The sequence below is a fragment of the Mobula birostris genome, chromosome 9, assembly GCF_030028105.1.
Source record: "Mobula birostris isolate sMobBir1 chromosome 9, sMobBir1.hap1, whole genome shotgun sequence".
NCBI classification, from domain to species: Eukaryota; Metazoa; Chordata; class Chondrichthyes; order Myliobatiformes; family Myliobatidae; genus Mobula; species Mobula birostris.
Window position 1 is genome coordinate 33482337 of NC_092378.1, and position 25842 is coordinate 33508178.

At 40.5% G+C, this 25842-nt stretch overlaps 1 protein-coding gene across 4 annotated transcripts in view; it reads right to left on the minus strand.

Moving 5' to 3' along the window:
- LOC140202653 (ELKS/Rab6-interacting/CAST family member 1-like) overlaps nt 1-25842 on the minus strand; it is a 754922-nt gene that overhangs the window by 134730 nt on the left and 594350 nt on the right. The gene's annotated exons all lie outside the window — the stretch shown is intronic.

The following is a 25842-nucleotide window of genomic DNA, read 5'->3' on the forward strand; positions in this document are numbered from 1 at the left end:
GAGAATTATAAAATCAATCACATTTCATGTTTCAATAAAAATTACTGCACAAAAACATTAATCAAAGGCCCTTCCAAATTCATATTTATCATTTTCAATTAATCTAGCAGTTTAAGTGTGCTCATGCCAATGATATGCACTTCCACATTGATGCACGAGGAATTGGCCTACAATATAATCCTATTACTGAATGAGACTATACTCCTTTCGTCGTCGTGCCTATCCCTCGAGGTCGAGGATGATGGTCTTCATTCTGTAGATCTACTTATGGGCTCTCAAGTGTTTTATAAATCCAATCTTGGATTTGAAAGTTCTTCCACATTCAGGACAGGTAGTTCCAGATGGCAGATCGAGCCTTAACTCCTTTAAGGTTGTATCAGACCACAGTGGCATATATTTGAAGGTTATCTGGTCTCTCATACATCATGTGCAGCTGTGGAACATTAGTAAGATTTTAAAGGTTGTGAACACCATTGTCACAGGTTACAAAGGAAACCATTGGGTAAATTAAATGAGAAACACACAGCCCATTTACAAGGCGGCTGCAAAGCAGTGCACAGCAATTCAAACAGTCCCAATAGTTTTCAATGTTACTGAAAACAAAAGAATAAAAAAAATGGAAAAAATAAAAGTGGTGCTATTGTTACAAAATATAGGCTTAACATGGATTGACATGAAAAGAAGCAGTCCTTTACATTATGCTAAATGTTTTTAAAAAAAGTCTCACATTACAACTTGAAAATCTTTCCAATGACTAAAGTTGTGAACAACTCTTTCCATAACTTACAAGGAAACATAGTCAAAATAGATAAAAACAGCTTTGTGACATGGTGATAATTCTATCTTATTCTAAAAACATGAGTTCCTACAGAAGTTGCAGTACAGTACTGAGGGGGTGCCGCAAAGTTGTAGTTTGGATGAGATCTTACAACAGTTCACAAATTGCTTTCCTAAGTGGACACAATAAGCTTCATAACACAATAAAAGCAGAAACATTTCTCAGTATCCTGGTCAAATGCAGCCTTCACTAGTGTAGGTGGCCTACTTTGCATAAAATGCTGCCGTCATCCCTTCAGTAACTGCAATCCAAGCCTACTTCATTAAGTTTAAACTAGTATGGAATGGAAGAGGACATGAAATGTATTATATAAATGCAATTTTTTCCTTACCAAACCACGTTCATATTATCTTCCATCGTGCTCTCCCTTGTAGATATGAAAACTAACATATGTACTTGGAGACTGTACAACTTCTACCTTAAATGTCTCAAATAGAAATTCCTTTCTTGCTGTCTTGGTGACCGATGGATCACCAGCTGGAAAGATCCTTCAGAGATGAAAGCTCTGGTCTTTGTAGGCTGCATCTGATACTTCCAGGCTTCATTGTTGCACTTTGCAAGTACTTAATTCAAGATTATCCTCCTACAGCTGAATCTTGTCATCAACTCAAGAAACTCTGAGGAAAGCCACAGCACTAATAAAGAGATCAAGTCATAGAAATTCAGTGTTCTCACTAATAATGTGGAGAACCTGGCCCACAATGCACAGTCTGAAAAGGCAGCTCAGATCTTTTGAAATAGTCACCTTAGGATAGGAAGCAGTAAACTTTAGCTCATAGGCTTGTTATCATTAATTTGGTCATAAACAGGACTGTGATCACTCAAGGTCAAGAAGTGATGATACAATACAATGATATACAGGTAGAAGGGTGCAATGGGTCACGGCTACTGAAGCATCCACACAATGTCTTATGCTGAAGTAAAAGAATAATCATACAAGATAATATCTTAGAAGATTTAAGTAAACCGTACTTTGTACTGTTAACAATGGAGCACAGAAATGAAGAAAGCAAGATTTGTCAAAGCAGAATTCACCTCATAAGTATAATCATCAGTGCTGTCACTCATAAGCAGTGAGCAGCTTGTTGTCAGGTTAGCAACAATAACTGTTGACTGCTGGATTTACATATTCATGTCTTATAAACGGAAGATAACTTCTGATGAATGGAGACTCATTAACTGGCATCTCCAATATATTATTATGCTTATATTTATATGCACAAATATTTGAATCTGAAGGGAGAGAGAGCATATAAGAATAATTCTTGTGGAATAAAGTCAGCCCCCTCCCCCCATCAGTATAAGAGGCATGAATAATGCAAACAAGGGAAGAATGAGTAAACATAGGAAGGGTACTGAAGGACTAGATAAGTCAACTCTAAACTACTTTGCCAAAGCTTGCTCATAACCTAAGGCTGTCTTTGATCCATTATATCTGATCAATGTATGGAATTCAGTGACAGTCTGTACTCTGTTACATTGTTAAAAACTTATCCTAAGCTGGGGAAGAGGCAGATGGTTTCATCATGTTCAATAGGACATTGGGCTACAATATAGCTGGAACCTGATGAAACCATGCAGGGGTTGAAGAGTTTCAATCTGAAAGGTTCAAAATTCCTTCCCACCACCAACAGATACTGCTCCCTGCTGTGTTCTTGCAGTAGATTGTTCCATACTGTACTATTTCTGTCAGAATGTAAAGCACATTAATGCTTTCTGGGTCATTCAAATCAATGGGCAGACAATATACTGTTTTCAGCTTCGGAGGGCCTGAAATAACAACAGAAAATTCCGGAAATACTCAACTGATCAGGCAGTATTCTTGGAAGGACCTGACAAACACATTAACCCAAACCAGAATTGCAATTAATATTCCTACATTGTTGATCACAAATTTTCAACAGTTAATGAAATATAGTTTCAGAGTACATCTGATTTATAGGCCTTAGAAAGAACTGGCAAAATTAATGTTTCTTGTTATATAGGACAGTCTGTACAGTTGATCCTTTAAGCATGTGATACCCAAATTCTTATCCTAAAATAATAAGATTGTAATGTAATGGTTCAAATCTTTTAACAGCATTTATGCAACATTTATGATAAAACACAGAAATAAAACACAAATCTTTGCCTCATTAGAAATAAGGATTCTGCTGTCTGAACTGATTGAATAACATGTTTTAAGTTTGCCAGTTCCATAAGGTGGAAATGGTCCACTGGAACTGTGGTGAAAGGTGGTATTAAACAGACCAAGGAGGAAATTATCCATGTTTCAGCCAGCATTAAACTGGGAATCTAGAAAAGAAGCAAACAGTCTGTGGTGGCCAGTGCTATCATGTTTGCCGTTGTGTGCTGGGGCAGCAGGCTGAGGGTAGCAGACACCAACAGAATCGACAAACTCATTCATAAAGCCAGTGATGTTGTGGGGATGGAACTGGACTCTCTGACGGTGGTGTCTGAAAAGAGGATGCTGTCTAAGTTGCATGCCATCTTGGTCAATGTCTCCCATCCACTACATAATGTACTGGGTGGGCACAGGAGTACATTCAGCCAGAGACTCATTCCTCCGAGATGCAGCACAGAGCGTCATAGGAAGTCATTCCTGCCTGTGTCCATCAAACTTTACAACTCCTCCCTTGGAGGGTCAGACACCCTGAGCCGATAGGCTGGTCCTGGATTTATTTCATAATTTACTGGCATAATTTACATATTACTATTTAACTATTTATTACTATTTTTCTATTACTATTTATTATTTCCATGACTATTACTATTTACTAATAGTAGTATTACTATTACTTTTTCTATTACTATTTATTATTTATGGTGCAACTGTAACAAAAACCAATTTCCCCCGGGATCAATAAAGTATGACTATGACTATGACTATCCAGGAATTAGATATTCAGACTGGCAGCCAATATTTTACCAGACCTTATTCCAAAATATACACAACAGTAAAGGCTAAATCATCCACAAGATCCACAAATTGCAATTTGATTCATCTTTAGGCTGGTCAGCAATCTGAAGCCAGGCATTAAAATCAACACAAATCCTGGAGTATGAGAGCCCAGCTCTACACTCCCAGAATCTTATTGATCTTGACAGATGCACAGACAACAGGCAATTCAGTGCACATACCATGTGATTAGGTCTACACACAGCTAAAACATGGTGCAATTCTTTTTGTTTAAGATTCCCATCTCATTTCTTTTAATATGCTTGCCTGGTACTTATTGTCTCGTCACTACAGAAAGCTGCCTCTCTGTGCTTTGGCACCTCATTGCCCAAATAATTTTTTGTATAATTTTTGCTTTAAAAAGGTACAAAAGTTTAAAGTACAAAGTACATTTATTATCAAAGTATGTACACTACAGAGCCTTGAAAAAATATTCAGACCCCAATCTGGTGTTTACATAAATGAGTATTACTATGAGTATAAAAAAGTATCCACTCTTTCAGAAAGGAGGAAGGAAATTATAGACCAGTTAGCTAACCTCAGTGGTTGGGAAGATGTTGGAGACAATCGTTAAGGATGAGGTTATGGAGTACTTGGTGACACAGGACAAGATAGAACAAAGTCAGATGGATTTCTTAAGGGAAAACCATGCCTGACGAATCTCTTGGAGTTCTTTGAGGAGATTACAAGTCGGATAAAAGGAGGCAGTGGATGTTGTATATTTGGAATTTCATGAAGCCTTTGACATGGTGCCACACATGAGGCTGCTGACCAAGTTAAGAACCCATGGTGTTCGAGGACAGTTACTGCCATGGTTAGAGCATTGGCTGATTGGTAGAAGGCAGAGAGTGGGAATAAAAGGATCCTTTTCTGGTTGGCTGCCAGTGACTAGGGGTGCTCTGCACGGGTCGGTTTTTGGACTGCTTCTTTTTATGCTCGATATCAATCATCTAGTTGTTGGAATAGACCCTTTATGAGGATTGGTGGAGGGGCAGTTAGTGTTGAGGAAACAGGTAGGCTGTAGAACAACTTAGACAGATGAGGAGAATGGGCAAGAAAGTGGCAAACGAAATACAAAGCTGGAAAATGCATGTTCATGCACTTTGGTAGAACAAATAAATGTGCAGATTATTTCTAAAAGGAGAGAAAATTCAAAAAGATGAAATGCAAAGGCATTTGGGAGTCCTTGTGTAGAACACCCTGAAGGTTAACTTGCAGGTAGAGTCAGTAGTGAGGAAGGCAAATGCAATGTTAGCATTCATTTCAAGAGGTCTAGAATACAAGAGCAGGGATGTAATGTTAAGGCTTTATAGAGCACTAGTGAAGCCTCACCTTGAGTATTGTGAACAGTTTTGGGTTCCTCATCTAAGAAAAGATGAGCTGGCATTGGAGAGGGTTCAAAAGAGCTTCACAAGGATGATTTTGGGAATGAAAGAGTTATCATATGAGGAACGTTTGATAGCTCTGGGTCTGTACTTGTTGGAATTTAGAAGGATGAGGGGGGATCTCATTGAAACCTTTCGAACATTGAAAGGCCTAGACAGAGTAGGTGTGAAAAGTATGTTTCCCATGGTGGGGGAGTCTAGGACAGGAAGTCACAGCCTCAGGATAGAGGGCGCCCTTTCAAAACAGAGATGAGGAAAAGTTTCTTTAGCCAAAGGGTGGTGAATTTGTGGAATTTGTTGCCACATGCAGCTGTGGAGGTCAGGTCGTTAGGTGTATTTAAGGCAGAAATTGATAGGTTCTTGATTGGACATGGCATCAAAGGTTACAGGGAGAAGGCCTGAAACTGGGGTTGAGGAGGAGATGTGGAGAAAGTTCTTTAGCCAGAGGGTGGTGAATTTGTGGAATTTATTACAACAGGCATGTGGGGAGGGCAGGTCGTTGGGTGTAATTAAGGCAGAGCTTGATAGGTTCTTGATTGGACATGGCATCAAAGGTTACAGGAGAAGGCCGGGAAGTGGGGCTGAGGAGGGGAAAAAAGGATCAGCCATGACTGAATGGCAGAGCAGATTCAATGGGCCAAATGGCCTAATTCTGTTCCTATGCCTTATGGTCTTATTACAACCAAGAATTTTGATCAATTTAATTGAGAATTTTTATTTGTGAATCACATGCTCCTCCCCCCCCCCCCGCCCCACAAGACAGTCCAAAACCAGGGAAAATTACAAAGTATGATAAGCCAAAAATTCAAAAACTGAAATGTCAGCAATTCATTCCCCTTTGCTCAGTACTTAGTTGAACCACTTTTCACAACTATTGCAGCCAGCAGACTTTTCAGACAAGTCTTTATTAGCTTTGCACAATGTGATAGAGCAATATTTGCTCATTCCTCCTTGTAAAATTACTCAATCTGTGGCAGATTAGTTGGGGAGCAGCAGTGGACAGCAAACTTGAGGTCTTGCCAGAGATGTTCACTCGGGTTAAAGCCAGGACTCTGACCGGGCAACTCAAGGACATCAATTTTCTTCATTTAAAGCCACCCCATGATTGCTCAGGCAATATGTTTTGGGCTTAAGCTTTCTGGTAGAGGGTAGCCGGTTTTTATCCGGAATCTCTCTGCATTTTGCAGCATTCATTTTCCCATCAATCTTGACCAGACTTCCAGTCCCTGCTGCTGAAAAGCATCTCCATAGTATGATGCTACCTCCACCTTTCTTTACAGTAGGGACGGTGTTACCTTGGCCGATGCACCGTATTAGATTTAAGCCACACATACTGCTTAATATTGAGGCCAAAACATTCCACTTTCGTCTCCACCAATCACAAGACCTTCTTCCACATTTTTACAGTATCTTCTAAGTGATGCTTTGCAGTGTCTTTATGGGTAAGGATATACAGATTTTTTTTTAAAAGCCAGGGCTTCTTCCTTTTCTCTCTTCCATAAATACCCTTTTAGTACAAGGCTTTAGAGATTGTGGAGCCATGAACTTCATCTTCTGAAGCTCACTCAGAGTGTCTGTTGGTGTCACAGTAGCCTCTCTTACAGGTGCTATTCTTCTCCGGCAACTTACATTAGAGGCGCCGTCTAACCTAAGTGATGTGGCCTTGGTTTCATATTTTTTCAGCTTTTTCTATTTCCAATTCTCTACATCAACAAATTGGGTGAGTTGGTAAGGTAATATACTGTTACTGAGTAAAGTTAGCATTGTAATTATAAAGGGAATGATTACTTTTTCAGCCACACAATTCTGATTATTATTTTTTAGTAAATTGTTGACAGATTTTGGATTTTGTCCTTTGAATTGACATGATAAACAATGTTTTGTAGATTAGCTCAAAAATCCTACTTCAATACATTTTAAATTCAGAAAATGAGACAGTAAAATGTGAAAATAGTCGTGGGTGCTGAACACTTTGTCAAGGCACAGTATATACAACCTTGAGATTTGTACTCTTACAGGTAGGCGCAAAACAAAGAAATCAGTAGGACCTATTAAAAACAAGAAGACCGTCAGACACCCAATATGCTGAACAAAATAAAACCAAAAACAAAAGTAAGCAAATAACATTCAGAAATGAAGTTTACGGAAGTGAGTCCTCAGTCATGAAGCCAGTCACAGCTGAACAAGCAGGCTGTTAATTGCAGGCGTCAGCCGTAGTTCAGCGCAGAAATGAGTAAACCTCGTAGAGCAGTGAGCTAAATCCAGCCCATCCCTCACCTTCAGCCGACACCCTAACCTTTTCAATCTGACCTGGTGCTTAAATCAGCCCAACCTTGGGTCATTCCTCACTCTTGGAACTGGGCCCTGCTGCTTCGATACGCTCTTGGGCCTGGACCACAGCGCCTCATTTCCGTCCGTACCTGGCCTTTCCAATTTGGAAGTACTATATTCTGATTTTAAATCCAAGTGGATTTTGTTCAGGTAGGTGGCCACATGACTTTGAAACTGACCCAGAAATAAGATAGGAACACAAGTCTGTGGTTAATGCAATCATAATTGTTGTGTTGTATGTTTTTACCAAAACAGTCTCAATTTATGCTGGTAAAAACATTCAAATAACTTTAAAATATTGGTACAAGTCAAAAATGCACAGTGCAATAAAATCCTGACAAATGCTGATAAGGCAATTTGCAGAAGTGTTTTATTTTGACCAGAATAAACTCTAGTCAAAAACAGCCAGATGGAAAATCTCTCTACTATATTGTACTGAAATACTGTAGTCACTTGGAGGATCAGTCTGAACAAAAGCAAAGGAACCCAAAGCAAAACACGAATTGAAATTAAGTCTTGAGAGATATAAAATACCTGCTTTGCTCTGGCAAAGTTTTGCTGTTATTCAATTCAGCAAAGAATCAAAATTAAATCATATTTCAGTTGAGGTCAAAACTCTGTTCCATAGCCCCCCACTGTATGTCCCTCTGTGGCCATTGTCTGAAGTTAACACATACAATTCCAATTTGAGGTAAGATTTTGATCTTATCGCTATACTATTTAAAAAAAATTCTTGTTTTCAGATCACTCCATGATCTCAGCCCTTCCTATGTATATTATCCTTTCATATTCTTAAAGCTCTTTAAAAAAAAGCACTGTTTCCTGAAAATAATAAAATATCCCAAGGTGGCCACATGAGCAGTACAAAAACAAAATCGCACAAATAAGGAGACATTAGACTACACAAGTTAAAGTTTGCCTAATTTAGTGTTTAAGAATGCTTTATAAGAACGAAACAGAACTCAGAAGGTAAAGCATTAAATAGTACATCTAGACCTATAATTTTGCATCATTCAAACTTAGACTGATCAAGTGAAGGTCAGAACCGAGTAACACAAATATCTTGGAGAATTATGGGGTTGGATGAAATTACGGAAACTGGGGATGGGAATGGGAATGGTAATGGTACAGCAGTAATGGGCAGGGGCATGGGAGAGATCTTATTAATGTGTTTGAAAAAAAATGTTGAAATTGAGGTGTGGCCCAAATGGAAGCCTTTATAAGTCAGAAAGCACATAATATGTAAACAGAACTTAATGAATGATAGAAATCAAGTGCCAGAGTGCTGAATAATTTCAAGTGTACGTAGTAGAGCTACTAGGACTTGATGTTTCAATCCCTATGGTAAGTTGGCACTCTTGATGTTGGCAGTGGGTTTGGAGTGGTGACAAGGAGGGAGGGTAGGTACGTCTTCGGGGTTATCAGCTGGGCACCCTCCTTCTTTGATGTTTTGTTGATAAGCCCACGATGTCTCCAGAGGGCTCAACGGTGCTACCTGGTGTCCCAGATACACCCCCCCTCAGTTCCATAGCCTCCTGTCTTCATCTTGCAACCCAGTTGTTGTCTTTCCTTTTAATCCAAATCCAATTGCTGCTTTCTTCTGCTGCATTTGACAAGGACTTGATCGCTTGTTGGAGGGAGTGACCCCTCACCCCCATCTTCTTCATAGACTGATCGTAGATGCAGCAACAAATACCCTGCATTCCACTTCTACAGGGAAAATCTTGGTCTTCCAGCCATTCTGGGCAGCTTCAGTTGCCAGTTCAGAGTACTTGATCTTTTTCCTCTCATAAGCTTCTTCGACACCATCTTCCCATGGTACTGTCAATTCCACAACATATGCCAGCTTGGCTGTTGTGGACCACAGGACCATGTCTGGTTGGAGTGTTGTAGCTGCAATGTCTGGGGGAAACACAAGCTTTTTTTTCCAAGTCCATGTCCATTTTCCAATCCCGAGCAACCTGCAGAATGCTTACATCTTTTGATGTTATATGGTGCCCTGGAGGTTGGCCTGCTGGTACATATCGTGTAATGTGGACATTTCCTGCCGATGTTTGTGGGAGAGCATTTGTGATGATTCGCCTCTGTTCCAAGATTGATGCCAGCTATCTGAGAACTTGGTTATGCCGCCAAGTGTACCACCCCTGGGTGAGGCTCGTGGTGCATCCTGTTAAAATGTGCTTTAGTGATCCAGGTGCTTGACAACGAGAGCAAGTGGGGTCTTCTCCCCGCCACTGGTTCAGGTTCTGGGGTGTGGGTAGGAGGTCATAAGTGACTCTGATGACAAAACTTAGCCGAGATCCCTCCATCTCCCAGATGTCACGCCAGCTACGTTTCCTTTTTTCCAGGCTCTCCCAATTAGTCCAGTGGCCCTGCTTGGTTATTGAGACAGCCCTGGCGTGTCACTCTGCCTCCTCCTGTCTTCTCAACTCCTCCATCACGAGTCATCTCTTCTGCACTGATGTTGCCTTGTGCCATTGAGGAGCCTTTGGGACAAGCCTGAGCCCAGCTCTCCCATGTTAGACTTGGCCAACCACATCCCTGAAGCGAAGAGCAGACTTAGCACTCTGAACAGGTTCAGATGGGGCCCACTTCCTCCCCGTTACCACACGGGGGGCCACTGTTCAAATAACAGTATCTTCAGATTCAGTGAGGGTCATGACCAACCTTGCTGTGATGTGTTTGAATTCTTCCACAAGACTTGCAATTGGTAATTCCAATTTGCCGTTCCTGTACAGTCCAACAGGACTTAAGCATCGTGGAAGTCCAAGCCACTGTTTTACATGTGTGCTGATCATTCTTTCAAACTTTTCAACCTTGCTGATGGGGATTTCATACACTGTTAAAGGCCACATGAGTCTTGAGAGTATGCCGAACTGGAAGCACCACGGCTTGAGTTTTCCTGGCAGCAAGGTCTTGTTGATGCGAGCTATGTACATGATGGTATCCTTTTTGAGTTTTTCAAACTGCTCAGTGTCCTTGAGCTTAGCATCATACCATCGGCCCAAGCTCTTCACTAGCATTTCTGGAACAGTTGGGACAGGTGTCCCGTCAATCTGAAATCTTTTATCCGTAACTTGACCTTTGACAATGGAGATGCTTCTGCACTTGATGGGCTCGATCTTCATCCTCGCCCATGTGATGTTTTGATGAAGCTTTTCCAGAAGTCTCTTGGTGCAGGGGACAGTTATCGTCAGTATCGTTATATCGTCCATATAGGCTCGTATCGGTGGTAACCGTTGACCAAACTGTAGCCCTTTTCCTCCCGCAACCCATTTTGAGGCTCTGATAATGAGCTCCATTGCCATAGAGAAGGCCAATGGGGAGATGGTGCACCCCACCATGATGCCTAATTCCAGTGGTTGCCACACTGTGGTGAAGTCTGATGTTGTGAGACAGACTTGCAGATCCTGGAAGTAGTGTTTTACCAGATTTGTTGTTGTTGCAAGCACCTGAAAGAATTCAAATGCAGTCCATAGTTGGGAATGAGGAACTGATCCATAGGAATTGGCCAGGTCGAGGAACAAGACAAGTAGATCCTTTCTTTCTTCCTTAGCCATCTGGATTTGATGCCATATGACGCTGGTATGTTCAAGGCATCCCGGGAAGCCTGCTATGCCGGCCTTTTGGATTGACGTATCGATGAAATATTTTGATTCAGATACTTTGTAAGTCTTTGCGCCAACGCGCAGAAAAAGATCTTGCCCTCTATGTTCAGAAGGTTTATTTGGCGAAACTGCTCGATGGTGGACGAATTCTTTTCTTTTGGGATCAGAACTCTCCCCACTCTTCTCCAGGCTTTGGGGATAATTTGCTTTTCCCACACAACCCTCATGTTTTCCCAAAGGAATGTTCTGAAATTCCAGGGTGTTCTTGTAGACACAATACGGAACACCGTTAGGGCCTGGCGCTGACGCCGATCTTGCCTTCTTCACTGCCTCTTTCACCTTGCTCAGCTTGGGAGGGCTGATGTTAAATTGATGTTGTGGGGGTGAGATTGGTGGGATGTCAGCTGGGACAAATATCAGTTCATCTTTTCGCTTATCAGTGTGGATGATTCTGAGATGTCTTTCAACCTCCTCTTTTGATACTTTCAAGTATCTGCTTTTCTCTTTTGTGAAAATATCTTTCACATATTTAAAGGGATCTTTGTAGAAGTCTGTTCTTGCTTTTTCCTTCGTGCGTTGTTTCCTTAAATTCTCTGCTCTGTGCAGTTTCGAGAGCCTCTGTCTTAGGTCCTCTTGAAGGAGGTTGATGCCCTCCCTTTCTTCTGCTATTGCTTTTTTCCACAACTTCCTCAGGCCTCTTCTCTCTTTAACAAGTTGTTGGATTTCCTGGAGATGACGGGATTTGGGGGAGGCATATCTTTCCTGCTGACTTGTTCCTTCACTCCAAATTTCTCCTTTCCGTAGCTGTAGATCAGGTTACCCATCCTCTCCAACTTCTTTTCTGCTGATCCCTTGATGCCACTTAAGATCAGACTCACATCTGCATTGATGGTTTCCCAACTCCTTGCTGTTAGACTTTGGCCATTTCACCAACGGCTTATGTCCTTGCATGTTCTCCACTTTACGATGTGCCTGGCTGTGTCTTGGACTGCTGCTTGTGCCTGAAACTTCTTCCACATCCCGTAGGGTGCTGATACTCTGCGGACTGTGGGTTTCTTCCTGCCACTGAGTTTCATCCGACTGATTTGACCTTCCTCTTAACAGAATCTAGTCAATGCAGGGCCCTGGGTTGGAGATTTTCAAGCATTTCTTCCGTCCTTGATGAACTTTTAGACCATGAGTTGATGTTACTTTAGTCCAGCCACACCTACAGGTCTGAAGAACATATCCAGCTGCTGCTTTCTCAAGACTTTTGCCATTTTCTTGATTCATTGTCATGTCCACGCCAAGATTCGTTACTGGGAGGTCAGTCAGAGAGTCTTCTTGCGCCCCTGCTCTCGCAGACTCTGGGGGTATACTTCTTTTTAAACTTTCTGTAGCCAAGTGAGGGTGGCTCTTGTGCCCTGACAAGGTGATGGAGCCTGCTGTTATGGGTAGCTAGCCCATAACAGCCCCGCTGGGGTCTATTTTCTCCTGTCAGCTGTCTCTCCAGCTGTCACACGGTCTTTCCCTTGTCGTCAGCTGCACTTTTACAGCAGTCACTGGTTTTCTTCCAGAAGATCAGTAGAGCTACCATGATTTGATGTTTCTATCCCTATGGTAAGTTGGCACTCTCGATGTTGGCAGTAGTGACAAGGAGGGAGGGTAGGTACATCATCGGGGTCATCGGGTGGGTAGAAGGGTAAGTGAGGGAGATTTGTCAGAAGAGCTTTGGACCCATCAATTCTAGAGGTAGCAAAGTCATGGAAGAAAATAAACAGCAAGAACAGCCACCTTAAGAACTCCAGTCTCAGCAGGGTGACACATACATAGGTTCATGCTTTGCATTTGACTTTTGAACTCCATTAAAAGTCAATGAAGTGCACCACTTATGTAGACAACATGTAATACATTGTGCACCTACAAAAATCACTTTGATGCATCTGGAGCCAATCCTGTGCATGGCAATATTTCAGCAAGTTTTTTTATGCATTGTATGAATTGTATGCCAGTTGCTTTACCCTCAGTTGTATCAACCTACAGATTTTTAAAAAATTGTAGTTTTTAAACAAATATTGAAGAGGGGAGTGGGAAATATATTCTTGAACAATATTTGTTAATTTGTATATGTAAGTATCAATGGCCCAAACACCTGCAATGGCAAGTTATAGCTCACTTTTAAATTTAATGTAAGTATGATAACACCTACAGTACGATATTCACTTTCAAGACCATAAAGAAAGAATATATATGATGAAGTTTGTGTCAAGTTTCAGAATTTAAGTCTGACAATGTCCATATTGAAACCTTGAACTAACCTTGCCAAATGGTGTGACACGAGAATTAAATTGAAATCACAAATATACCTGGTTAAAACAACCACTTATACTAATTGTAGCACATGAAGGTATATGTTTTCAATTGAAGAGTTTAGTTTCAATCCCACCTTGTCTGACCTAGAAGTTGCAGGATACCAAGTTCTGGCAATAATATTCTGTAAAGCAACAAAGTGTTGAAGCTGGCATCAATCACTGCCACCTATTCAAACACTAAAATAAGTTTCTGCTTTCCTTCACTATTACATATGAGCAAGGTAACACAAAATTCCTCCTTGAGTTGATCAAATAACTCCAAGATATAGAGTCCAACGAGGGTGAATACTGACAAACTGAAAGACTAGAATACACCAAAGTATTTCAGACTGTGTCTCTACTTGGTACAGATGAGAGGAAGAAATAGTCATCAGATACCAAAATAAATACATTTCATTTATCTCATTATATTCTTTCCCAGCTTTGTGAATGGGCCTGTCATGGGGCAGGAACCAAAATAAAAACAAAATCCTTCCCTGCAGGCAAATGTTTACATTGTTCTTATCCTGCTGACTTCAACTTCAAGGGCCTCAATCAGCTGGTGGTAACAGAGCTGAATAGTGGTCTTCCTGGGCCAGTAAATGGATTCTACAAGCAGCAGCGTGATCCCTGTAATATTATCAGGATGTCAGCACTTTGCACATGTGAACTGGCCAAATTTCACAGTCGTTCTTTGCATGTAGACACACAGACGTTTCCAGTTGCACATATGAAAAATGGATTCCAGTCTGCAGTCAGCAGATGTGCCGAGCAGCTGCAGGATTGAAATGCCCATGTCAGAAACTGATGCTTTTGGTTCACTTAATGAGATAAAGGAATCCAAAAGTATTGCTAGAGTCTTAACTATTTCATAATTCATCCCACTCTTTCCCACTGGAACTTGATTTACGTAAATAAGTCAATACTATTGGTTTTCTGATCAATCTGAAAGATATTTTATACTGAGTCATACCCAAATCTGCACGGAGTTAAAGCAAGAGTTTTTAGACAAATACCAAATGCAGTCATCAAATGCAGGTCATGAAAAGCACCAATTTCTTCCTCAACCATCCCTAAATATTCACATTCCTGTTGGAAGATCATGAGTAAATATGTGATTTCTGCATCTCTGTTTTTGTATGAGGGGTGATTGATAAGTTCGTGGCCTAAGGTAGAAGGAGATGAGTTATTAACTTCAAACCTTATGCATTATCATTCAAAGAGTTGAACAGCACATGCATGTAACTAGAGCGTCTTGGACCTCCAGGTGGTCCACAGCAGGGATGATTGATAAGTTTGTGGCTTAAGGTAGAAGGAGATGAGTTACACAGCTCTCATTACACGCACGTGCAGTTCAACTCTGAATGAAAGCGTACTCGGGAGCGGACCCGACTGGTTTCGAACCCGGGAACCTCCGCTTCTGGGTCCGGCACCGATGTCATTGCGCCACCAGCCGGCCTATTTGGGAGAATTCTTAAAGAAAAAAAAACACTAATTGAGAAAATAGCCAAAATTCCATTTGTTTATTTGGGACACTATGCCACTTAATTGGGACTAGTGTCAGTCATGTGCACTTGTGCAGCTGTTAGACATTACACAGCAAAGTTTTTAAATAGCATCACTTGCATGTGCTTGTGTTAAGCTATCCATTTGGGCTGATGGATGCCAATTCAAAAAGCAGTGACTTTTGGAAATATTGTTTTTTATTTTGAATTTATGCAGGAAGGTAATGAAGGCAGTCCACATCTGTATTAAGAGACTGCGCTGATTTTGTTAATTTATAGTCAATCAAAAGAACACAGCAGCGTACATGCTGAATGAAAACCTCCATCCAACCTCTATCAATAACTATAAGGAACCAATACACAGTTTTATAATACTGTAGAAGTATTGGTAGTATTCTAATTTCTTCTGTATTTCATGTAAATGCATAGCTTGTTTCATAGTTAAATGGTAGCGATTGATGAAGGCAAATGCACCATATGCTTTCTTAACCACAGACTAAACCTGCACAGCACCTTTGAGTGTCCTACGCACTCGGACCCCAAGATCCCTCTGATCCTCCACACTGCTGAGAGCCCAGCATCCATCATCAGTGACCCTCACCGCCCAGGTTATGCTCTCTTTTCACTGCTGCCATCAGGAAGAAGGTACAGGACCCTCAGGACTCACACTACCAGGTTCAGGAACACTTATCACCCCTCAACCATCAGGCTCTTCAACCAAAGGGGATAACTTCATTTGCTCCATAACTAAACTGTTCCCACAACTGATGGACTCACTTTCAAGGACTTTTCATCTTATGTTCTTGACATTTAGTGCTTATTTATTATTATTATTTCTGTTTTTCTTTCTTTCTGTATTGGAAGAGTATGCTGTCTTTGCACATTGGTTGTCTGCCCTGTTCATGCAGCCTGTCATTGATTCTTTTATGTTTATAGGACTTATTGAGTATACCCAGAAGAAAATGAATTATAGGGTTGTATATATATCTGGTTTACTATATCTTTATTTTTGTTAGCTGCCTTAAAACACGGTAGTAATGTTGTAAGTGGACAAATGACGGTGAGGCTGAGCACAGCTCTCATGCCACATGCAGGTTTGATGACGACACTACTGTTGTTGGCCGAATCAAAGGTGATGACAAACGAGCATACAGGAAGGAGTTTGAAAATCTGGCTGAGTGGTGCCACAACAACAACAACCTCTCATTCAATATCAGCAAGGACAAGGAGCTTAATTATTAACTTCAGGAGGAGGAAACCAAAGGCTCATGATCCAGTCCTCATCAGGAGATCATAGGGATCATAGGTGGAGATGGTCAGCAACTTTAAATTTCTCGATATTATTCTTGAGTGGTGTTGTGGTAAACATCTCTACCAAAGGAGGTGTAAGGTGCTTCTTCCCTCCACTAGTCTGCAGGTCACCCTTTGGAAAGCTGTGGTACCTGCTTAGCCTGTTCCCTCCACTGATCAGGATCACCTGAAGCCACAAAAGCAGGTGGTGGATGGTCTATGAGCAGCTGATGCATATCACAAGTCTTGGTTATGAGTAATGGCTGGGCTGGGGGAAAGACAGTGGCAGACCACTTCTTTCAAAAAATTTGCCAAAATCAGTCATGATCATAGAAAGACCATGATCATCCATGTCATACGATGCAGCATATAACAAATGAACAAACGATTATCATTTCAGAAGATCTGTACTAGGTCCAGCACATAAGTGCCATTGCAAAGTACAGCACCACCTCTACTTTCTTAGAATTTTGTAAAGATTCATAATGGCATCTGAAACCTTGACAAACTTTTATAGATGTGCAGTGAAGAGTATATTGACTGGCTGTGCCATGGCCTGGTATGGAAACACCAATGCCTTTGAATAGAAAAGCTTACAAAAAAAGTAATGGATACAACCTAATCAATTGTGCGTAAAGCCCTCTGCACCACTGAGCACAACTATATGGAGCACTGTCGCAGAAAAGCAGCATCCATCATTAAGGACTCCCATCATCCAGGCCATGCTCTCTTCTCACTGTTGCTATTAGAAAGGAAGTACAAGAACCTCAAGGCCTACTCCATCAGGTTCAAGAACAGTTATTACCCCTCAACCATCAGACTCTTAAAGCAGTGGGGATAACTTCACTCGCCCCTTCACTGAACCGTTCCCACAACTTTCAAGCACTCTTCATCTCTCATTATCAGTTTTATTGCTTATTTATTATTATTTCTTTTCTCCATTTCATTTTGTATTTGCATAGTTTGGTGTCTTTTGCACATTGTTTGTCTGTTCTGTTGGGGGGTGGTCCTTCACTGATTCTACTGTGTTTCTTGTATTTACTGTGAACACCCACAATAAATTGAATCTCAGCATTGTATATGGTGACATATATGCACTTAGATAATAGATTTACTTTGAACTTCATACTACTATCAGTACTGATTAAGAGTCCAATGCTATGTGGTATTTCAAAAGAAAAATAGTGCAGATGTTGGAAATTTGAAATAAAAGACCCTGGAATCATTAAGCTAACAAGGCAGCATGTGTGAAGAGGGAAACCGAAGAAACTTTCCCACTCATTGATCTTTCACCCAAACCTTCCTGAAGTTTGCTTTGATTTGTAGTCCACATGCCAGTTAAAGGGGACTTACTTACACTTTAAGGGACATTTGTTCAATACTTAGTACTAGATAAGCAGAAATATCATACAGCATGTTGGGAATATTAATGCCATCATTTGAATCTCTGATCCCAATCACCAATCTATTCCAAGGAGAATGTATGAAACTGAAATTTCTACCTGTAATATTGTCTGTCTTCATTGTATCACAGTGCATTAAGTACTGAAGCACTTATCCATGCCTTCATATCCTAATTTGACTATTCCAAATCATTCTGGCCAGCTTTCCTTGTTCTATTCTCCATAAAACTGAATTCATCCAAACTACTGCTGCTTATGCATGAAGTTCCATTCACTAATCACACCCATGTTTTCTTACCAATATTGACTCACTTTTAAGTAATATTTTAATTTTAAATCAGAATCAGAACAGGAATCAGAATCAGCCACATCTCACTGATATGTCATGAAAGTTACTTTTTTTTGGCACCCAGTGCCAAAAATACATAAAAATTACTAAAAATTACTATGAGAATATATTAAAAAATAAATACTGCAAAAAAGAGCAAGTCCTCATCTTCGATTACCATTCAATAAAATTCTATTCAAGTGACCCTGATGTCTAGCTACTTTTGACTTGACATTTAGGAAAGCTGATGCAGTTCTCATCCCTAAAATTACTTATTTCCAAATGCTAAGAAACTTTGTGTAGGATGTGTCTTACTACACAGTAGAAGAGTGTGGCCTTACTACAATATAATCTCAGTTTCAGGTTTGCAAATAAACCATTTTTAAACAATGTGCTGGAAACTCCAAGTAACAGGCAACAAAATGATTCCTTGTCCATTCATCGTTTCCCTCTGGCACTTACCCTGCAAGTGTTACAAGTGGTACATCTGCCCCAAAACCTCCTCCCTCACCACATTTAAGGGCCCGAAAGAGTCCTTGCAGGTGAGTTGACCTTTACCAACAAGTCTGTTGGGGTCATTGACTGAACCCAGTGTTCTCGGTGCGGGCTCCTCTATATCAGTGAGACTTGCCAAAGAATTAGGGATCTACTTCATCAAGCACCTTCACCCTGCCTGCTGCAAAAGTTGATCTCCCAGTGGCGACCCACTTGAATTCAACTTCCCATACCCATTCTGACATACCTATCCATGGGTTCCTCTACTGCTAGGAGGAGGTCAAACTCAGGTTGAGGAGCAACAGCTGTCAGCTTGCACCCTTTTCTCAATCCCAGCTCTCACGATGTTCTTACTTTGGCTTCTGCCTCCTTTTCCAATCCTGACAAAGGGTCTCAGCCCCAAACATTGATTGTTAATTCTTCGCCATAATACTGCCTGACCTGCTAAGTTCCTCCATTATTTTTGTGTGTGCTGCTGAATAATAAACACCCACCCCCTGACAACAGCAAAACTGAGCTTCATTCTGAAGCTATAAGAGCTTGTCACTTTCAGTTTATATTGGACAGTTTAATTATCCTATAAAGATTCTCGCATATTAAGTTTTAAAGAAAAAAAATTAAAAGTCGAGTTACATTGTTCTATTTTTAATAGGTGATTTTATTTTTTAAAATGCTACAAATGACTGTTTCATGAGCAGTTGATTCAGTGTTATTCAGCTGAATTTCTGAGCTTGTATGTGGAGGACAGTGCTCAAACCTGGGCCCTGCTGCTCCACGATTACAGAGATGGCCAGTAACTGGCATTTTCCCTTCAGGTATAAGGAGGAATTTTCTAATTTTTTTTTGCTAAATCATCCAAAATTTTTTTTAGAATTTTGTTGATTTTTTTAAAAAGATTGTGGGAATGGGGGCAGAAGGAGTTGGAATTGCTGGCAAGTGTGTGTTGTTCCAGTTTACAATGAAACTGAACAGCAATTAAAAATAGAAAGTTTAGCTATTTTACACCACCCCTACCCAAGGACTGAAGAGGCTAATTGCTCTGCCCCAGCTGTCAGTCTTGAATCCTAGGCTAGTCTAGGATAAAATGGATCAAACCAGAAACTATCTTGTCTATATGGATTTTCTTTTAGCAAATTCACTTGACAAGCAAGTCATTGGAATATTTTGACCGCTGCAAAACTTCGACTCAGACTTACATCTTAGATGAAGACCCTAGCAGAGAAATTGGACAGGATATTGGTCCACTGCATGATAAGCAAGTCTGGCCATAGGCTTTAGTGTCAGCTGAAGATGCATAAAGTGAGCAAATGTTCAGCACAAGCAACTGCCATCACTTAGTCTCCTCGTAATGGGGAACAGAATCTTGGGTGCTGATATTACAGGATTTAACAAATCAACATCTAAATGGGCAGCTCGCCAATATCAAAATATGTATAACAATTCTTCTATACAAAAAGTCTAACAAGTTCAGAGAATGGACAACCATTCCATGAAATTCGTCTGAATATGGATGAGACAACACAGGCAATCCTACAGGTCCTCTCTGGGTATGAATGCTCGACTTATGGACACCTCATGCATACGAGTAAGCTGCCATGAATATTACTTACATTCAAATGAGGGCCACTCTTGAAAATAACTTTAAATACACCCTCCCCACAGTAATCAGAAACCATTGTTTCTTTACAACACAAATGCCAGTTGCACTGTTGGATGCCACTTAAGAGAATTACTTTGGAAACTGACAAGCAATTGCTTCTATTGATACGCGTGCAATGATACTCTATTAAACAATGCAACAGCAATTGATGCTTCATGCCTATCAAAACCAGCCACTGAGTATGGAAATTCATGATTCTGTACCATTGTAACCAGGTAGGGGGCGATAATAAATTTTCGTGTTAATTGGACTTCATCAATACCATTCATTGCAATACTGGAGGCATTTTTACTGTATCAAGGTATCAAGTAATTTTGCTTATTTTTCGACTTATTGACAAAATCAACTTATGGATGCCAGAAAAGGAGGAAATTGGTCGTAACCATGGGTCAGTCTGTATTTGAAACATTATAAGGAAAGCAAATCCTACAGGAGCAAAAAAGCTGGAGTGCTGAGGGTTGGGGGAACTATTTCTAAATAGAAGATCCAGCCAAAATCTTCAAGAAAGCACTGAATTAAGTATGCTTAGAATATACGTCCATCCTACTCAATATGCTAGCTTGTTTCATAACTTATCAATCTACAATTGTTATTTTATATTATATTTCCTTTTCTCAAGTATTCCTTCATTTAAATGCATAGTTCATTCACTTGCTTTGATCCACACTATGAATTGCATTGCTTCTCACATCATTTTACAGTAATTTAAAATATATTGTAATCAATTTTCAGAAAACGGGTGGAAGCAAAGCTTACACCTTTTCACCTAACACACATGAAAGTTGCTGGTGAACGCAGCAGGCCAGGCAGCATCTCTAGGAAGAGGTACAGTCGACGTTTCAGGCTGAGACCCTTCGTCAGGACTAACTGAAGGAAGAGCTAGTAAGAGATTTGAAAGTGGGAGGGGGAGGGGGAGATCCAAAATGATAGGAGAAGACAGGAGGGGGAGGGATGGAGCCAAGAGCTGGACAGGTGATTGGCAAAAGGGATATGAGAGGATCATGGGACAGGAGGCCCAGGGAGAAGGAAAAGGAGGAGGGGGGAAACCCAGAGGATGGGCAAGGGGTATAGTCAGAGGGACAGAGGGAGAAAAAGGAAAGAGAGAGAGAGTAAGAATGTGTGTATATAAATAAATTACGGATGGGGTACGAGGGGGAGGTGGGGCATTAGCGGAAGTTAGAGAAGTCAATGTTCATGCCATCAGGTTGGAGACGGGAGTTCAGTGAAACAATCTCTCACTGCTCCCCATCTGTAATTTCTTCGGCTCTTCAACTTTTCAACCACATTTTGACTCAGACCCCACCTCCCCCTCGTACCCCATCTGTTATTTATTTATTTATATACACACATTCTTTCTCTCTCTCTCTCTCCTTTTTCTCCTTCTGACTATACCCTTTGCCCATCCTCTGGGTTCCCCCCCCCCCTTTTCCTTCTCCCTGGGCCTCCTATCCCATGATCCTCTCATATCCCTTTTGCCAATCACCTGTCCAGCTCTTGGCTCCATCCCTCCTCCTCCTGTCTTCTCCTATCATTTTGGATCTCCCCCTCCCCCTCCCACTCTCAAATCTCTTACTAGCTTTTCTTTCAGTTAGTCCTGACAAAGGGTCTCGGCCTGAAACGTCGACTGTACCTCTTCCTAGAGATGCTGCCTGGCCTGCTGCGTTCACCAGCAACTTTGATGTGTGTTGCTTGAATTTCCAGCATCTGCAGAATTCCTCATGTTTACCTTTTCACCTATATCAGAAAGGAGTTTTCAAATCCTCAGAGAAAGTTGCTGATGGAGACAAAAGCCAGTTAAGGCCCTTCAAGCATTATATTACTCTGCTCTCTCTCATTCTATTGCATCTTCTGTCACTGGTTAACTAACTAAGGTGCCTGAGTAACAGATTAAAATTTCAAAGGATATTGTACGTATTTTCAAAAGCACTGTTATAATATGTTACTTGTTCAGAAATGTCATTATGGGTGGGAGAACTACACCAAAACCAAATGGCCTGTTGGCCATGATGGATTTGAAATATGGACGAAAATGTCAAAGTCGAATGGGTCAAGGACTTGTGGGATGGACACACACATTTTGTGAGACTGTCCTTGCAGTTGCCCCCCAGCCCAACATCTTATGGTTTCCAAACCGATTCTTGTTCTGTGATAATCCAATCAGAGCAATTGTATGTGTACACAAGGAGCTTCAGTTAATGTCCTACCAAACCTGAGATCCTTCTCAGACGAGTAGCTACTTATTATGTAAACTGCCAGACCTACTCGAGAAGCAATTTGTAATCTCATAGGACTCAATGTCTAGGTCACCTAGTTTGGAGTTCTAAGGAACAAATACACAAAGCTGGGGCAGAAACCATAGAACAATGTGGGTTATAGCCTTGAGCCGGAGCCAATAAAAAGGTGTTTTACTCCAGTCCTGCAGAAGGGTCTCAGCCTGAAACGTCAACTATACTCTTTTCCATAGATGCTGCCTGACCTGCTGAGTTTCTCCAGCACTTTATGTATGTTGCCAATAAAAAGGTGTTGAGGGTCAATTAGGTGATGAATATCCAATAACCCTGGAACGCTACATTTGAGTTGATAAGAAAAGAACATAAAAGTGGACACTTCGATTGTGCTATCAGTGATAACTCTGGAGAGTCACCACTGCAAAGAACAGCACCTGGACAGAATTGATAGGATAGGATTGATCCTCTGGCCAACAGAGACCTCCTATTTTGGTGTTACAAATCGGAAAAGTGGTCTGAGTGAGTATTGGTACAAAGGGAACAGTAAAATTTATGTTCTAAGTGTTTGGTCTGGGGTCAACATAGTTACATTGTTGTTTTTGCAGAGACAATAAAGTGCGAGCTTCGATTAATTAGTAGTTGCGTAGTGAGCTTTCTAACTTAATTCCATTGACGCATGGTCAACAGCCCACACTTACTGTGATTTCTGTAGTTCTGAGTAAACACAATTGACCACACAGACTGGTAACTAAAGGATGATGAATCCAGTAAATAGTGCTCTAAACCTTGATTGATCTTTTAGATTCTAATCAGTCTACTCTACCAGTTTTGATTGATAGAATACAGGTACAAATTGACTCTGAATGAAGCACCCAGTTCAGTATTAAACACAGAACTGAACAAAACAAATTTCAATGGACTTGAGGAACAAGAGATGCTAATTAAAAGTACCTTAGGAAGAAATAGGCCTTGAAATTGTACACTAGAAGAAATGCATGTCATGATCTCTGGGCTGAATTTTTACCTGAACTTTGACCTGTTGTGAATGGGCAGTCAGTATACTAATCTACTATTAAATCCTTGAATTAGTGGGAACATTTGAGCTTCACCATTTTACTATTAACTATACATACAATTTAGTTACTGTTGGTTAACAGTTAGCATTGGTTCTTTGTATCTTTGGTTACTTCTCTGCAAAGATTTTCCCTGTTTATAGTCTTTCCACTTCTGTGTTTTTCTTTGGTTCTTTTCTTTACCATTTTCAGTGTTCCCTCTTTGACTACTGAATCCTAGATCTTAAGCAACAGTCAAAGCTGCCATAAAGATCACAAAAAAATTACTCATCTGGACTTTTATTAAGGCCAGAATGCCACATGAAGAGAACTCTCTTGATGAAATGCTTTCAATTAGAATTAGAAGTTCCATTGGAATTCAACAATGTTGTCTTCTCACTGTGTTTACTGTCTGTGATAGTTCTACATCTACTGACAAATTGTTTGATCATTGTTACAGGTTGACTACCCCTTTTCTGAAATTCCAAATTCTGAAAACCTCTAAAATGCAAAATTTTTGCTGATATGTTACAAATAGAAAATTCCACAAGGCACTGGGAAGGTTCCCAGGTGACTTTGTGTGGGTTGCTCAACATTTCCAGCATCAGCAAAACCTCTTATGTTTATAATTTCTTCAAGGATCTTTGAGCACATTTTTGAACCCTTTTCTTTGTTCACCTGTTATTCTCTTTCCATGAAGGAGTTCAAAATGAGAAGTCTGTTTGGGGAGTTTAGTTATGGACATACAGTATGAATGACAAAGCTTGTACAACATAGCTGTGTATAACTAGAGCCTCAAAAGGGATGGTGGATGAGGGAGTCATTAATCTCTTAACCAAAAGTTGGCACCCAAGATACAAGAAAGATTCCAAGGTTTCCAAAGTTTCACCATGAGCCTGTACTACACTACCTGAACACAGTGTAGTACAGAAGAGGCAGATTGCCAGGAGTGCTTTGTCTTGTGCATGTTGTGTACAAGGCCAAACCTATCGTATGCTTAAGGGACAATGTTGATAGTAGTTTGGAGGTATGCCTTATAGCATGCAAAAATATAAGCATTATCTGCAATATTCTTTCTGATATATAATGAGGTATCTTGAGATGGTCATCATTTTTGACTCTGATTTTTATGTGCTACCGGTAAGCAGTCATTAATTATCCATCACATACACATTGCCTTGAAAAAGTATTCAACCCCCTCCCCCCACCGGAAGTTTTCATATTTTATTGTTTTATAACATTAAATCACAGTGGTTTTAATTTGGCTTTTTTGACACTGATCAACAGAAAAGACTCTTTCGTGTTAAAGTGAAAACTAATTTCTACAAATTGGTCTAAATTTATTGCAATTATTAAACACAAAATAATTGACTGCATAATTACTCACTGCTTCAAGTCAGTATTTAGTAGATGCACCTTTGGCAGCAATTACAGCCTTGAGTCTGTATGGATAGGACTCTATCAGCTTTGCACATATGGACACTGCAATTTTTCCCCTTTCTTCTTTACAAAACTGCTCAAGCTCTGTCAGATTGCATGGGGATCGTGAGTGAACAGTCCTTTTCAAGTCCAGCCTTACATTCTCAATTTAATTGAGGTCTGGACTCTGACTTGGCCACTCCAGGACATTAACTTTATTGTTTTTAAGTCATCCCTGTGTAGCTTTGGCCTTATGCTTGGAGTCATTATCTTGCTGGAAAACAAATCTTCTCCCAAGTCGCAGTTCTCTTGCAGACTGCAACAGGTTTTCCCTCCAGCATTTTCCTGTATTTTGTTAAATTTAATTTATCCTACCTTCACAAGCCTTCCAGGGCCAGCTGCAGTGATCCCCAGCATGATGGCTTACATCAAACATAGCATTTAGTCAGATGGCCAAAAAGGTCTATTTTGGTTTCACCCAACCATAGAACCTCTTCCAGATGACTTCAGAGTTTCCCACAAGCCTTCTGGCAAACTCTAGCTGAGATATCATGAGAGTTTTTTCATCAGTAGCTTTCTGTTTGCCACTCTCCCATAAAGCTACAACTGGTGAAGCACTGGTAAAACAACAGTTATGGTATGCGCAGTCTCTCACATCTCAATCACTGAAGTCATAGGTCTCTTGGTCCCCTTCTCACATGGTCACTCAGTTTTTGAGGACTGCCTGCTCCAGCTAGATTTACAGCTGTGCCATATTCTTTTCATTTCTTGATGACTAACTTAACTGTATTATAAGAGATATTCAGTGACTTGAAAATTTTCTTGTATCCATCTCCTGATGTGCTTTTCAATAAACTTTTTGTTGCTTGGAGCATTCCTGTATCTTTGTGGGGTAGTTTTTGCCAGGATACTGACTCACCAGCAGTTGGACAGCCCAGATACAGTTGTATTTTTACTACTATCAGTTGAGACACCTTGACTGCACACAGGTGATCTCCATTTAACTAATTA